The sequence below is a fragment of the Coregonus lavaretus genome (genome assembly GCF_964263955.1).
Source record: "Coregonus lavaretus genome assembly, chromosome: 34".
NCBI classification, from domain to species: Eukaryota; Metazoa; Chordata; class Actinopteri; order Salmoniformes; family Salmonidae; genus Coregonus; species Coregonus lavaretus.
In genome coordinates this window covers 6,100,453-6,117,816 of record NC_140021.1, presented here as the reverse complement: position 1 = coordinate 6,117,816, position 17,364 = coordinate 6,100,453, and the positions used below count along the sequence as shown (strand labels likewise).

The 17,364-nt window shown below is 45.6% G+C and overlaps 1 pseudogene across 1 annotated transcript in view; it reads left to right on the top strand.

The window, feature by feature from the left end:
* Positions 1-837: 837 nt before the first annotated feature.
* The window catches only part of LOC311109255 (protein 4.1-like), a 54,561-nt pseudogene continuing 38,034 nt past the window's right edge, over positions 838-17,364 (top strand). The window contains exons 1-5 of the transcript in view: positions 838-960; positions 1,276-1,479; positions 16,474-16,578; positions 16,674-16,731; positions 16,868-16,943. The product of the transcript in view is annotated as a protein 4.1-like (transcript). The remainder of the gene's footprint in view (positions 961-1,275; positions 1,480-16,473; positions 16,579-16,673; positions 16,732-16,867; positions 16,944-17,364) is intronic.

The following is a 17,364-nucleotide window of genomic DNA, read 5'->3' as shown; positions in this document are numbered from 1 at the left end:
GGAAAACTGATGGACTGTTACAATGAGACATTGAGATATATTAATGTGGGGACGACTGTGAGTTTCTCACAACTCTTCAATCATTTAATCACAGTTGAATCACTGCTGTCTCAAATAAGCTTATTATGGAGAGAAGGACTGTAGTGTCACCTCTGTTTCAACCTTGAAGCTATGTCAAATACATCAGTAGTCAAATCAATGCTGACTTTCACATCAAGTGTTTCTTATCATGGCAGTTGCCCTAGGTATGTTTGGCGTTGGCAGTGAGGAATTGTACTTAATTGCTATGCAGGTTATTCTTGATTGATCCCATATTAATCTTTTGACACATATAAGGAAGTGCTCTTCAGATGGACGATGGGGTGGTTGTAAATATGATAATATCCCTGCATTGCAGTACACTCTTAGAAAAAAGGTTTCCAAAAGGGTTCTTCGGCTGTCCCCATAGGAGAATCCTTTTTGGTTCCAGGTAGAACCCTTTTTGGTTCCAGGTAGAACCCTCTGTGGAAAGGTTTATATATGGAACCCGAAAGGGTTCTACTTGGAACCAAAAGGGTTCTACCTGGAACCAAAAAGGGTTCTAAAAAGGGTTCTCCTATACTAAGAGTGTAAGCTGTCATTTTGAAGCTATGCACAAAGTATTCAGGGAGTGTATTATTATAGCGTATCCTTTTAAATTAGTTAGATTTGAGTTGTAGTTGGACATGTGCACATGTATAAGGGCATGTATTGGACCTGTTGTCTTGTGTTGAATTTGACTTATTTTTTCAGTCTCAGTCCAAATTCTCCCATCTCATGTTGTGTGTATTTATTTCCTGTGTTGTAGGGTGAATCGCCATGACGACAGAACCAAATTCAGAATCTAGCGCGGACCATCAGGAGGCCAGTGCGGCTTCACACCTGGAGGTGGACTCTTTCCCCCTGGCCGCCGCCCACAGCACGCCCGTCAGGAAGCAGCAGGTTAGCCACACCCACAAAATATGCACCGTCATCGTCATACAGGAAGTGAATTAGGAAAAGGCTTTATATTCGATTTAAATGGCTGAATCACAGAAACGTTTGATACAATATCAAACAGCCACACGATAATAAACAAGTCTCCAAATATTTTCTCTTAACATTCCCGTCAGATTCATCTTGCCCACCAACTATTTATTCCACTTGACCATTCGTGTAACAACCTGTTTGGTCCAAAACAAACATAATATCATAATCATACCACTTTAACATTCCCATCACGGTGCTGTGTTAAAACGTAAACCCCCCCCTGTCCAGAACGGTGAGGGAGCGGAGGGAGGCGTGGTCCCACAGGGGAATCAGCTGGAGCCATCGCAGGTGGAGGAGGACAGGGCCTCGTACAGGTCATCCACCAGTAAGCTGTCCAGGTCCCCCGGTGGAGGACGGAGCGTCCGCAGCTATAGGAACATGCAGTGCAAGGTCACCCTGCTCGATGGCTGCGACTACACCTGCATGGTGGAGGTGAGTGGAGGGGTTTGATGGGTCCGACTACACCTGCATGGTGGAGGTGAGTGGAGGGGTTTGATGGGTCTGACTACACCTGCATGGTGGAGGTGAGTGGAGGGGTTTGATGGGTCCGACTACACCTGCATGGTGGAGGTGAGTGGAGGGGTTTGATGGGTCTGACTACACCTGCATGGTGGAGGTGAGTGGAGGGGTTTGATGGGTCTGACTACACCTGCATGGTGGAGGTGAGTGGAGGGGTTTGATGGGTCCGACTACACCTGCATGGTGGAGGTGGGTGTGTTTCGCTGGTTGGGGAGAGGAGTTTAGGAGGTAATTGGGTTGTTGTGTGTGTGGGGATGGGTCAGTGTGTGTGTGGGGATGGGTTGGTGTGTGTGTGTGTGTGTATGTGTGTGTGTGTGTGTGTGTGTGTGTGTGTGTGTGTGTGTGTGTGTGTGTGTGTGTGTGTGTGTGTGTGTGTGTGTGTGTGTGTGTGTGTGTGTGTGTGTGTGTGGCAGAGTTCACCAGAGATAGGGATGGGGTGGTCAGAGGCGGCAGGACCTTCATTTATCAAAGTTAGTCTAACTGACATTTCTTTATTTTATTTATTTAACCTTTATTTTATCGGGGAGTCATACTAAGACCGGATCTTTTTGACAGATGAAAAATACTTTGTGGGGTTTGCCCATAAAAGCAAAGTTGGCTTGAGGTTGTTTTTATCACGCTGACTCAATGACCTTTCCTTATACAAATTCACCAGTTTACAGGATGGGAGGACATTAATGGTATTGTTCTACTAGAAGTCCCTAATGCTGACAATATAGTTTAGCAAGCTCATCTATATGCATGGCTCTTCCTTTTATTTCCCGTATTCTCTGATCTTAACATAATTAAAGACTATGGAATTCACTCTGCTTTTAACAGTATTGTAATAAACTCCCCTTAGACCTAATACTGTCTGTTTACATTGAAAAACACCCCACCCCCACCACGTCTAGAGACAGAGCTTTTGGGGCCAACTTGACGTTTACCTTCTAAGCAGACATCATCCGTCACTCTGTATAAATCTGTCCTGTCCTATATATTTACTGTTTTGTCTCCAGAGACTCTGTTCTGCAGCTTCCAGCAAACTCTGTTGGACAAAAACTGGAGAGAAACCAATCTACTTAGTACAGTTTGAGCCCTGGGCTGGATTTAGACAGATTAGTCAGTACGTCCCATGGAAAAAGATGATAGAGCATTGTGGCTGGTTGGCCCAGTCGTTCGGTTGGTCGCTTGGCGTTGGTGGCCATGGGAATGTGACACGGCGGAGAGAGGGGTGTGGCCCCGGGCTTAACGTGCTGCAGTAATAATTGACTGGCTCTGTTCCCAGCAGAGAGGAGGGGGGGGGGGGGGGGTTGTCAGGAGAGAGGAGGGGGGATAGAGGGTCAGGAGAGAGGAGGGGGATAGAGGTCAGGAGAGAGGAGGGGGATAGAGGTCAATAGAGAGGAGGGGGATTGATGGCAGCATTCGCGCAAATCTGAAAGCGCGAACCACCGCATTCAACCATGGCACGGTGACTGGGAATATGGCAGAATACAAACAGTGTAGCTACTCACTCCGCAAGGCAATTAAACTGGCAAAACATCAGTATAGAGACAAAGTGGAGTCGCAATTCAACGGCTCAGACACGAGACGTATGTGGCAAGGTCTACAGACAATGGGCGGCAGGTAGCTTAGTGGGTAAGAGCGTTGTGCCAGTAACCGAAAGGTCGCTGGTTCTAATCCCCGAGCCGACTAGGTGAAAAATCTGTCGATGTGCCCTTAAGCAAGGCACTTAACCCTAATTGCTCCTGTAAGTCGCTCTGGATAAGAGCGTCTGCTAAATGACTAAAACAAAACAAAACAAACAATCACGGACTACAAAAGGAAAACCAGCCACATCGCCGACGTCTCGCTTCCAGACAAGCTAAACACCTTCTTCGCCCGCTTTGAGGATAACACAGTGCCACTGATGAGGCCCACTACCAAGGACTGTGGCCTCTCCTTCTCCATGGCCGACGTGATTAAGACATTTAAGCATGTTAACCCCCGCAAGGCTGCTGGCCCAGACCGCATCCCTAGCCGCGTCCTCAGAGCATGCGCAGACCAGCTGGCTGGACATATTCAATCTCTCCCTTTCCCAGTCGGCTTTTCCCACATGCTTCAAGATGGCCACCATTGTTCCTGTACCCAAGAAAGCAAAGGTAACTGAACTAAATGACTATCGCCCTGTAGCACTCACCTCTGTCATCATTACATTTACATTTCAGTCATTTAGCAGACGCTCTTATCCAGAGCGACTTACAGTTAGTAAGTGCATACATTTTTTTTTTTTCATATTTTTTTTTCATACTGGCCCCCCATGGGAATCGAACCCACAACCCTGCCGTTGCAAACGACATGCTCTACCAACTGAGCTACATCCCTGCCGGCCATTCCCTCCCCTACCCTGGACCAATTGTGCGCCGCCCCATGGGTCTCCCGGTCGCGGCCGGCTACGACAGAGCCTGGATTCGAACCAGGATCTCTAGTGGCACAGCTATCACTGTGATGCAGTGCCTTAGACCACTGTGCCACTCGGGAGCCACTTGGGTGCTACTCGGAAGTCCTTTGAGAGACTAGTCAAGGATCATATCACCTCTACCTTACCTGTCACCCTAGACCCACTTCAATTTGCTTACCGCCCCAATAGATCCACAGACGATGCAATCGCCATCACACTGCACACTGCCCTATCCCATCTGGACAAGAGGAATACCTATGTAAGAATGCTGTTCATTGACTATAGCTCAGCATTCAACACCATAGTACCCTCCAAGCTCATCATTAAGCTCGAGGCCCTGGGTCTGAACCCCGCCCTGTGCAACTGGGTCCTGGACTTCCTGACGGGCCGCCCCCAGGTGGTGAAGGTAGGAAACAACATCTCCACTTCGCTGATCCTCAACACTGGGGCCCCACAAGGGTGCGTTCTCAGCCCCCTCCTGTACTCCCTGTTCACCCATGACTGCATGGCCAAGCACGCCTCCAACTCAATCATCAAGTTTGCAGACAACACAACAGTAGTAGGCTTGATTACCAACAATGACGAGACCGCCTACATGGAGGAGGTGAGGGCTCTGGGAGTGTGGTGCCAGGAAAATAACCTCTCACTCAACATCAACAAAACAAAGGAGATGATCGTGGACTTCAGGAAACAGCAGAGGTTGCACCCCCCTATCCACATCGACGGGACGGCAGTGGAGAAGGTGGAAAGCTTCAAGTTCCTTGGCGTACACACCCACGCAGACAGTGTGGTGAAGAAGGCGCAACAGAGCCTATTCAACCTCAGGAGGCTGAAGAAATTAGGCTTAGCACCTAAAACCCTCACAAACTTTTACAAATGCACAATTGAGAGCATCCTGTCGGGCTGTATCACCGCCTGGTACGGCAACTGCACCGCCCACAAGACACATACAGCACCCGATGTCACAGGAAGGCCAAAAAGATCATCAAGGACATCAACCACCCGAGCCACTGCCTGTTCACCCCGCTATCATCCAGAAGGCGAGGTCAGTACAGGTGCATCATAGCTGGGACCGAGAGAATTAAAAACAGCTATCTCAAGGCCATCTAACTGTTAAATAGCCATCACTAGCACATTAGAGGCTTCTGCTGCCTATAGAAATCACTGGCCACTTTAAGAAATGGAACACTAGTCACTTTAATAATGTTTACATATCTTGCACTACTCATCTCATATGTACAGTTGAAGTCGGAAGTTTACTTACACTTAGGATGGAGTCATTAAAACTTGTTTTTCAACCACTCCACAAATGTCTTGTTAACAAACTATAGTTTTGTGCATGACATAAGTAATTTTTCCAACAATTGTTTACAGACAGATTATTTCACTTATAATTCACTGTATCACAATTCCAGTGGGTCAGAAGTTTACATACACTAAGTTGACTGTGCCTTTAAACAGCTTGGAAAATTCCAGAAAATGATGTCATGGCTTTAGAAGCTTCTGATAGGTTAATTGACATAATTTGAGTCAATTGGAGGTGTACCTGTGGATGTATTTCAAGGCCTACCATCAAACTCAGTGCCTCTTTGCTTGACATCATGGGAAAATCAAAAGAAATCAGCCAAGACCTCAGAAATAAAATTGTAGACCTCCACAAGTCTGGTTCATCCTTGGGAGCAATTTCCAAACGCCTGAAGGTTCATCTGTACAAACAATAGTACGCAAGTATAAACACCATGGGACCACGCAGCCGTCATACCGCTCAGGAAGGAGACGCGTTCTGTGTCCTAGAGATGAATGTACTTTGGTGCGAAAAGTGCAAATCAATCCCCAACAACAGCAAAGGACGTTGTGAAGATGCTGGAGGAAACAGGTACAAAAGTATCTATATCCACAGTAAAACGAGTCCTATATCGACATAACCTGAAAGGCCGCTCAGCAAGGAAGAAGCCACTGCTCCAAAACCGCCATAAAAAAGACAGACTACGGTTTGCAACTGCACATGGGGACAAAGATCGTACTTTTTGGAGAAATGTCCTCTGGTCTGAAGAAAACAAAAATAGAACTGTTTGGCCATAATGACCATCGTTATGTTTGGAGGAAAAAGGGGAAGGCTTGCAAGCCGAAGAACACCATCCCAACCGTGAAGCACGGGGGTGGCAGCATCATGCTGTGGGGGTGCTTTGCTGCAGGAGGGACTGGTGCACTTCACAAAATAGATGGCATCATGAGGAAGGAAAATTATGTGGATATATTGAAGCAACATCTCAAGACATCAGTCAGGAAGTTAAAGCTTGGTCGCAAATGGGTCTTCCAAATGGACAATGACCCCAAGCATACATCCAAAGTTGTGGCAAAATGACTTAAGGACAATAAAGTCAAGGTATTGGAGTGGCCATCACAAAGCCCTGACCTCAATCTTATAGAACATTTGTGGGCAGAACTGAAAAAGTATGTGCGAGCAAGGAGGCCTACAAACCTGAATCAGTTACAACAGCTCTGTCAGGAGGAATGGGCCAAAATTCACCCAACTTATTGTGGGAAGCTTGTGGAAGGCTACCCGAAACGATTGTCCAATGCTACCTAATACTCAGTGGCGGCTCCTGAAAAAATTCTCAGGGGGGGCAATTTTTCTGATGATTTAGGTGACCTACACACATTTTTTTAAATATATGTCCAGCAACAACATGAAGACAGGGGCAGCATATAAGTCAATACTGATATACACATTACTTGCTTAAAAAAGGCCTCATGGTTGAATTGGAAATATGTGCACCTGAGCATAATTCACAACAAGCAAGCAGGAGCTTTTGATAGAGGCTACTGAAAACATTGATGCAAGTTATAGGTAATAAGAATTTTTTATAGACTTCCATATTCTGCCCTCTTGTATAGATTTGTGAAAATGAACAGTGATAGACATTTTGCCTGAAAACAGAATTTGAAAATAATTTATAGAAAAGGTAAACACAGCTATCTGTATGGCTTTGTAAAAATGAACAACCATATTCTGGCCAATTGTATAGATTTGTAAATATGAACAACCATATTCTGGCCAATTGTATAGATTTGTAAAAATGAACATTAACAGATTTTTTTTTATTTTTAACTTTTTTTAAAATGAAAAATAACTATTTTAAACAACATCAACTGTGAACTGATTTGGGCGTGTGTGTGTTAAAGAGACAGACAGGGAGGGACAAAGAGAGAGAGAGGCTACATGACTTGTACTGAAACTGTTCTCTTCTCTCTTTCAATGCAGCAAAGCGGTCAATGACTTTCTCATTGAAATCAGGCATGCTGAGGACTAGTTCCCTCTCCATGGAAAGCATGGCCAGTGCATTCAGACGTTCCTGGCCCATTGAATTTCGCAGGAATGTCTTAACTCGTGTCAAAGTTGAGAAACATCTCTCAGCTTCAGCTGTTGTCATGGGAGTAGTTATGAGGATGTTCAACAGAGTCACAGTCTCAGAGAACGTCTCCTGGAGGTTGTAGCTCATGAGAACCTGGTACAGTGCCAGTGCACCACAGCAGCCCTTGAATTCAGGATTCTCATAGATCAGAGATAGTTCTGTCTTGAGCTTTGCCTTGCTCAGCATGGGGTATGCATTCACAGTGGCATTCAGAGCCTCATCAGGAAATGAATGGCAGTACCTTTCAAACATGTCTGCTTGCAGTAAGGTAGCACTCACAAGGTGGCCAGAGAAAGAGAACCTTTCTTTGGTGTGATCCAGGATGGTGTTGCAGACCTCTTCAGACAGCCTCTGCTTCTCCTCTTCTCTCAAAGCTGTTCTGGGTCTTTTGGCTCCTGTTGCTTCTTGCAGCTGTTGTTGAGAGGAGTCCCTGAAGGCAAACAGACCAATGTGTGTGTTGGCTTTGTACAGTATTGTTGTCTATGTGATGCACAGGTATATGCAATGTATCCATGTATAGTACAAATACTTCAGTTCCACTTAAAATGGGCAGGGATGCATAAAGTATTTAGTGTTTAAGTTAGCCTTTGTGTCTCACATAGCCTGGATGTTCAGCACAGTATACAGTGGTGCTCATAAGCTTATGAGCCCATGCTAAAGTTGACTAAAAAGAGGAATAAAAAAGAAAAGAAAATTGGTGTCCTTAAAGGTTGGATTTTCCAACTTTTTTAATTAAGTCATTAAGATCAATTTCCAAAATATGATTTTTTTATTTTTTTATTCCTCTTTTTAGTCAACTTTAGAATGTGTTCATACACTTATGAGCACCACTGTACAGTACACATAGTATATAAAATAAGCTAGATTACACCACTGGCCATATATAATGAGAATAATGTAATTTCAAACACAAATGCAGTCTCCTTTCATGCATACATTTTCAAATAAAGCTCTGCTTTGAGAAAGATCGAATGATATTGTTTAATCTTACCTTATGGCCTGCACACTGCTTGTGAAGCTGTCGAGGGCACGTTTGATGAAGACAGCATCGATGTCCTTCTTCTGTAGCTTCTGGTACAGAATGTCGACGTGGGGCATGATTTTGTGAAAAAGCCCCAGGAAAAAAATAAAATCTTCATCATGTAGCATCCTCACGTAGCCAGATGCCTCTCTCACGGTGGGCTGGTCAAATGAACCCAATGAACCCGTCCGGATGGCTTCAAAACATTCTATGAGGTCGTCTCGATTCTCGTAGACAGTGTTCACGACTCTGCTGTTGAAGTTCCACCGTGTGGATGAAGGTCTGGGCAGTCTTCGTGCAACAGTCTGGTCAAGAATGCTGGTGCGTTTGGGTGACCGGGAAAAAAAAGTTGCAATCCCGCTCAGATCGGAAAAGAAAATGTTCACTTTTTTGATGCGAGAAGTAGCTTGCTGCATGATCAAATTCAGCTGATGCGCATAGCAATGCACGTAATGGGCATTCTTGAAATGCTCACGCACCTTTTGCTGCACACCAGCCTTCTCTCCCCTCATCACACTGGCTCCATCGTAAGCTTGCGCAATGAGTTTGACTTTCTCGTCGTCGGCAAAAAGACAGTTCAGTCTCTCCAAAAGCACACTGGCGATTGAGACTGAGGTTGATTCCGAGATGGGAAGGAACTCAAAAAAGCGCTCCTGCACTTTGTGGTTGCTATCTATGTACCTCAGCACAAGCACCAGCTGTGTCTGTGTAGAAACGTCCGTGGTCTCGTCAGCTTGGATAGCTACGAAGTTCGCCGACTTCACCTCCTCCACAATATGTACCCTCATGACCGCTAGCATACACTCCAGTAGCTCGTTTTGAATGGTCTTTGATGTGCCCTTGAAAACTTTAGCATTTTTAAGATGGTCATCAAACACCTCATCTAATTGTGCCACAAAGTTGACAAGTCCAAGAAAAATACCAGGGTTGGTGGAGCCCTCAGTTTCATCTTTGCCTCGCAAAGCTAACTCAAACACTCCGCAAAACTTCACACACTGGATTAGCCGGCTGAGGATGTGGCGGTTCTTGCTAACCTCATCGTTGTGGCGGCGGACAGCTAGCCTGTATCCCTCATCCAGTTGAGTGGCAATGTTCACTCTCCCCAAAGCAGACAATCTCAAACAGCTATCCATGTGGGTCTTTGACAGCTCATGTTTCTTAATCTTTTCTGAAAGATGGTGCATGTCCGTTACACCAGTCGCTGTCCAAGCGGTGCTGTCTGCCGTGCCGCCTTCAGGGTGAAAGAGTAAGCAGGGGTAGCAGAAGACTGCATTAGCTACATCGCAGCCTGCTAGCCAGGTTTTTCGTTCGTACCAATTTTTGGAAAGTCCTCGGGTGTAGGACTTTCCCCCTTTAGTAGAAACCTGTTGAATTATTAAATTTGGTCTGGGAGGTCCTAATTGTTTCGTTGCCAATTTATCTTGATTTGTTCGCCGACAAAAAGGAACTTCTTTCAAAGAGACAATCGAGTTGCACTGAACGCTAGCCATCTTGACAGTAGTACGTGAATTGATTGACGCTGCTACCCGCTCTTTTCTTAGTTATGTTCATGGTTATGTTACGTATGACGAAAGCGAGTAAGTGCAAGCCCTCCCGGAACCCATAGAGATTGTATTGAAAGCTCTGATATTTGAAAAAAAAAAGATTTTACATGAGAGTCTATGAGAGACTTCTGGGGCGATTTTCAACCTGACTGAAATCGCCCCAAAACGGGCGGGGCCATTTGAAGCACGACTTTAGCCTGATTGGACATTTAGTGGCAGATCAGACGTCTAGATTAGAACACTGATAACTACTGTTGCCGTGATATAATTGATTAGAAAAAAAATCCCTTCCTTTTCCCGTTTGGCAGTGCGTCGCCCATATCGCCCTAATGAACACACCGCCCCTGCTAATACTAATTGAGTGTATGTAAACTTCTGACCCACAGGGAATGTGATGAAATAAATAGAAGCTAAAATAAATCATTCTCTCTACTATTATTCTGACATTTCACATTCTTGAAATAAAGTGGTGATCCTATCTGACCTAAGACAGGGAATTTTTACTAGGATTAAATGTCAGGAATTGTGAAAAACTGAGTTTAAATGTATTTGGCTAAGGTGTATGTAAACTTCCGACTTCAACTGTATATACTGCATTCTATTCAATAATATTCTACTGTATCTTAGTCCATGCCGCTCTGTCATTGCTTGTCCATATATGTATATATTCTTAAATCCCATTCCTTACTAGTGTTGTGTGTATTGGGTATATGTTGTGAAATTGTTAGATATTACTTGTTAGATATTACTGCACTGTCGGAGCTAGAAGCACAAGCATTTTGCTACACCCACTATACCATCTGCTAAACACGTGTATGTGACAAATACATTTTGATTTGATTTGATTTGGATAGAGGTCAGGAGAGAGGAGGGGGATAGAGGTCAGGAGAGAGGAGGGGGATAGAGGTCAGGAGAGAGGAGGGGGATAGAGGTCAGGAGAGAGGAGGGGGATAGAGGTCAGGAGAGAGGAGGGGGATAGAGGTCAGGAGAGAGGAGCGGGATAGAGGTCAGGAGAGAGGAGGGGGATAGAGGTCAGGAGAGAAGGGGGATAGAGGTCAGGAGAGAGGAGGGGGATAGAGGTCAGGAGAGAGGAGGGGGATAGAGGTCAGGAGAGAGGAGGGGGATAGAGGTCAGGAGAGAGGAGAGGGATAGAGGTCAGGAGAGGAAGGGGATAGAGGTCAGGAGAGGAGGGGGATAGAGGTCAGGAGAGAGGAGGGGGATAGAGTTCAGGAGAGAGGAGGGGGATAGAGGTCAGGAGAGGAAGGGGATAGAGATCAGGAGAGAGGAGGGGGATAGAGGTCAGGAGAGAGGAAGGGGATAGAGATCAGGAGAGAGGAGGGGGATAGAGGTCAGGAGAGAGGAGGGGGATAGAGGTCAGGAGAGAGGAGGGGGATAGAGGTCAGGAGAGAGGAGGGGGATAGAGGTCAGGAGAGGAAGGGGATAGAGGTCAGGAGAGGAGGGGGATAGAGGTCAGGAGAGAGGAGGGGGATAGAGTTCAGGAGAGAGGAGGGGGATAGAGGTCAGGAGAGGAAGGGGATAGAGATCAGGAGAGAGGAGGGGGATAGAGGTCAGGAGAGAGGAAGGGGATAGAGATCAGGAGAGAGGAGGGGGATAGAGGTCAGGAGAGAGGAAGGGGATAGAGATCAGGAGAGAGGAGGGGGATAGAGGTCAGGAGAGAGGAGGGGGATAGAGGTCAGGAGAGGAAGGGGATAGAGGTCAGGACAGAGGAGGGGGATAGAGGTCAGGAGAGAGGAGGGGATAGAGGTCAGGAGAGAGGAGGGGGATAGAGGTCAGGAGAGGAAGGGGATAGAGGTCAGGACAGAGGAGGGGGATAGAGGTCAGGAGAGAGGAGGGGATAGATGTCAGGAGAGAGGAGTCAGGAGAGAGGAGGGGGATAGAGTTCAGGAGAGGAGGGGGATAGAGGTCAGGAGAGAGGAGGGGGATAGAGGTCAGGAGAGAGGAGGGGGATAGAGATCAGGAGAGAGGAGGGGGATAGAGGTCAGGAGAGGAAGGGGATAGAGGTCAGGAGAGAGGAGGGGGATAGAGTTCAGGAGAGGAGGGGGATAGAAGTCAGGAGAGAAGGGGGATAGAGGTCAGGAGAGAGGAGGGGGATAGAGGTCAGGAGAGAGGAGTCAGGAGAGAGAAGGGGGATAGAGGTCAGGAGAGGAAGGGGATAGAGGTCAGGAGAGAGGAGGGGGATAGAGGTCAGGAGAGAGGAGTCAGGAGAGAGGAGGGGGATAGAGGTCAGGAGAGAGGAGTCAGGAGAGAGGAGGGGGATAGAAGTCAGGAGATAAGGGGGATAGAGGTCAGGAGAGAGAAGGGGGATAGAGGTCAGGAGAGGAAGGGGATAGAGGTCAGGAGAGAGGAGGGGGATAGAGGTCAGGAGAGGAGGGGGATAGAAGTCAGGAGAGAAGGGGGATAGAGGTCAGGAGAGAGGAGGGGGATAGAGGTCAGGAGAGAGGAGTCAGGAGAGAGGAGGGGGATAGAGTTCAGGAGAGGAGGGGGATAGAAGTCAGGAGAGAAGGGGGATAGAGGTCAGGAGAGAGAAGGGGGATAGAGGTCAGGAGAGGAAGGGGATAGAGGTCAGGAGAGAGGAGGGGGATAGAGGTCAGGAGAGAGGAGGGGGATAGAAGTCAGGAGAGAAGGGGGATAGAGGTCAGGAGAGAAGGGGGATAGAGGTCAGGAGAGGAAGGGGATAGAGGTCAGGAGAGAGGAGGGGGATAGAAGTCAGGAGAGAAGGGGGATAGAGGTCAGGAGAGAGGAGGGGGATAGAGATCAGGAGAGAGGAGGGGGATAGAGGTCAGGACAGAGGAAGGGGATAGAGGTCAGGAGAGGAAGGGGATAGAGGTCAGGAGAGAGGAGGGGGATAGAGGTCAGGAGAGAAGGGGGATAGAGGTCAGGAGAGAGGAAGGAAAGTGGAGAGAGAGGTCAGCAGAGTAAAAAGGGAAGTGTGAAAAGAGCGGGAAAGAGAGAGGAGAGTGGAAAGGCTCGAGTCGAGAGAGGAGAAGGATTGAGGGGGCGAGAGAGGGACAGAGTTCACTGAGGGGATAAAAAGAGAGAGGGGCATGATGATGTCGCAGTGACATGCCACATCGCTTCTGGCTCAAATGGTCTAAATCATCAATGTCGCTCTGACCTACCACACAAACAACATTCCAATTATCTATCCATCAGTCCCCATCAATGCCATGACAACACTCCTAGTAATGGGTGTAGTGACGTAGCGTAGTGGCAGCTAGGGAAGTGAAAACATGTTTTTCTCTCCATCTCTGTTTGTCCTTGTGGTTCATTAGATACATTCTTTGTTTGGATGTTTTTTGGATCACTCAGACAGTGAGTGACATCGCTGAAGTGCTCCTTCTGGAGAGGAAATTGAGGCTGCAGAGCAGATCCTCTTTAGCGTTAGCCGCTGGCTGCCCAAGGCTAAATCACATACAGGTAACTGCCAAAATAAAGGAAACACTAACATAAAGCGTCTTGATGGCGTTGGGCCACCGGCCGCCAGAACAGCTTCATGACACCATTCATGAGAAAATTCCATCATTTGTTGTTTTGTTGAAGGTGGTGGAAAACACTGTCTCAGGTGCCGCTCCAGAATCTCCCATAAGTGTTCAATTGGGTTGAGATCTGGTGACTGAGACACACACACATACACACACACACACACACACTTTAACCCCCACCCCTTTAAGCCCTCTTTCAAAGTCACTGAGATCTCTTCTTCTAGCCATGGTAGCCAAAATAATGAGCAACTGGGCATTTTTATGAATGACCCTATGCATGATGGGATGTTAATTGCTTAATTTAACTCCAAAAACCACACCTGTGTGGAAGTACCTGCTTTCAATATACTTTGTATCCCTCATTTACTCAAGTATTTCCTTTATTTTGGCAGTTACCTGAAGCTTAGATTGTTCCTATATTACTGGCCATTGTTTAATGAGGTTACAGTGGTTAAGTGGTTCCCCAAAGGGCCGTACGACCTGGGAAATGGCTTGACCGCGCTTCACTGTAAATCACTGAGACCTACCATAAGCATGTTCCTCATTTATAAAGAATTTGGATTTTCTTGCCTCCTGTATGTTTCTTGCTGCACACACACACAAATGCACACACACCCGCACACACACACACAGTTGTTTTTCTACTTTATTTTTGGCTTGAATGGGATAACTTCTGTAGAGCCCATCTCAAGTATTCATTTTGATCCCACGCTTTCAGAAGAAGTGACAACAGAAGGAGCAGAGTTGTTTTTCTTGGAGGAGTTTTCTCTCTCTGTTCGTGATGAGAGAGATCATTATCTGAGTCTTTGAGGATTCTGTGGACAGATGAAACAACAGTCTCAGTGTACGTCAGGATCAATGGGGGGTGATGGTACGCTGCAGAGATTTAGTTTGTCTCAGTTTTAACAAACCTAGCTACACTCTTAGAAAAAAAAAGGTGCTATCTAGAACCGAAAAGGGTTCTTCGGCTGCCCCCATAGGAGAACCATTTGAAGAACACTTTTTGATTCCAGGTATAACTATTTTGGTTCCAAGTAGAACCCTTTTTTGGGTTCCATTTAGAACCCTTTCCACAGAAGGTTCTACATGGAACCCAAAATAGTTCTACATGGAAACAAAAAGGTTTCTTCCTGGAACTAAAAAAGGGTTCTCCTATGGGGACAGCCGATAAACCCTTTTGGAACCTTTTTTTTCTTTTTACTCCAGAAACACTCTTTACAAAATAACCCTCATAATCTTTCTCCGTTTCAAGGTGACATATTTGGAAGGGATCTGAATTTGGCCAGTTTCGTCGCAGGTGTAAAAGAATCCTGCATCAGTAGCATTTCATTATATATATATATTTTTAAGTGATCATTTCTAACGGGAAATAGATTTTCATAGGCTGCAGTGGGCTATAGTTTAGGTCCTGCATTTCGGATACACTTGTATGTCGTAGTGGAGAACAATATATATTGTGTTATTAAGCTATGTAAAACAACAGTTGTTGATGTGTATGGCTGCATTTCAGATACATTTTTGTACATTTGAATGTCGCAGTAGTAGGACCTACAATAGTAGGAAATGTATTCTGTCTGATGCTTTAGCGCTTGAGCGACCGAGAGATAAAGATAACTGCGGGTTTTTCGTGAATTTATGTAAATCACAAAGCTCATTTGAATTTCCTGCGGCGCATTTGAATTTTCACAACCCATGTCGTCCAAAAAGTTATACTTTTTACTCATCTGTCAATAGAACATTCTTCCAATAGTCTTGATGATCAGCCAGGTGCTTTTTGGCAAAGTTGAGTCAACTTTCTGGACGAGATGGTCCCCATTATGTCTCGTGAAAACCAAACACTGCATTCTACAGTAAGAACCTCATACCAAAGGTCAAGCATGGTGGTGATAGTGTGATGGTTTGGGGATGGTTTGCTGCCTCAGGACCTGGACGACTTGCCTTATTAGAAGGAACCATGAATTCTGCTCTGTATCAGAGAAATCTACAGGTGAATGTCAGGCCATCCATATTTGAGCTGAAGCTGAAGCACAGCAGGGTCATGCAGCAAGAAAATGATCCAAAACACACAATCAAGTCTACATCACAATGGTTAAAAAGCAACAAATTTGAAGTTTTGGAATGGCCTAGTGAAAGTCCAGACCTAATCCCAATTGAGATGTTGTGACAGGCTTTGAAACGAGCAGTTCATGCTTGAAAACCCACAAATGTCGAGTTAAAGCAGTTCTGCATCAAGAGTGGGCCGAAATTTCTCCACAGCAATGTGAGAGACTGAACAACAACTACAGGAAGCATTTGGTTGCAGTCATTGCAGCTAAAGGTGGCACAACCAGTTATTGAGTGTAAGGGGGCAATTACTTTTTCACACAGAGGAATTGGGTGTTGCAAAACTTTGTTAATTAAATAAATAAAATAAGTATATAAACTCAGGTTCCCTTTATCTAATAGAAGGTTTTGGTTGAAAATCTGATAACATTCAGTATAAAAAATATGCAAAAATAGAGAAAATCTGAAACGGGGCAAATACTTTTTCACGGCACTGTATAAGTACCTCATTGGGCTATTTTTACAGAGCGTTAAGGCATGTTGCTTATTTAGAGCTTGCAATAGGAGCCTCACAGGTTGACGTATCGTGGCGGCAGGGAGCCTTGGATCTTTCCCCGCGAGGGCAGGGTAGCAGTCATTAGTACACTAATCATGATGTGACACAAAATGGTGTGATGCTGGGAGATGGGAGTGAAGCCCTTTTAAGAGGCGACCTCTTCCCCTGTAGAGAGTTGAGTCATGTATGGACATGTGTGGATTCTCTTCTTTAGTGCTATCATCATTAAACGGTTCCCGAACCGGTGGGAGGAATATATCACAATTTAGTGCGATGGGATGCCGTTGCCATTAAGGAGGGGTTTGATATCCGAAGAATTGTATGCCGCAGTATACATCTGTCCAATGTATAATTACAGGAATATTAGAATACAGGCTAATCTAAGTGTTTCGTCTCCATCTGCAGAAACGGGAGAGAGGCCATGTGTTATTTGACAAAGTGTGTGAGCAGCTCAACCTCCTGGAAAAGGACTACTTTGGCATCACATTCCGGGACATCGAAAACCAAAAGGTGGAATTTGTCTTGTTGATTTTGCTGTGTAATTAGGGGTGTTTTGAACATGTTTTGAAGTGAATTAACACTGTCCTCTTGAACTCTTGAACCAGAACTGGTTAGACCAATCCAAGGAGATGAAGAAACAGATCAGAGGTGCGTAGAATATGGGTTTTTGAATGTTATTTCTCCTCATGGTTTGAAAGTTAGCCAGCATGCTAGTTATTCAGGCTTAAAGGCACAATCTGGGATCTTTCCTGCTGTTTAATGATCATTTCAATTAAACCTTTGTTTTCGTACACTGCAGGAGCCGCCTGGAATTTTTCATTCAATGTGAAGTTCTACCCTCCAGACCCTGCCCAGCTGTCTGAGGATATTACAAGGTTACACTTTCTATAGTCCACTTGGTCCTTGTGTTTTTCAAGAAGCCTTGTACCTTTGGGATCTGGTAGACTTATGTTTATATTCACCTAATACCTGTGTGAATTGCCTGGGATATACACTGAGTGTACAAAACATTAAGGACACTTGCTCTTTCCATGACATAGACTGAACAGGTGAATCCAGGTGAAAGCTATGATCCATTATTGATGTCACTTGTTAAATCCACTTCAATCAGTGTAGATGAAGGGGAGGAGCCAAGTTAAAGAAGGATTTTTAAGCCTTGAGACATTTGAGACATGGATTGTGTATGTGTGCCATTCAGAGGGTGAATGGGCAAGACAAAATATTTAAGTGCCTTTGAACGGGGTATGGTAGTAGGTGACAGGCGCACCAGTTTGTGTCAAGAACTGCAACGCTGAC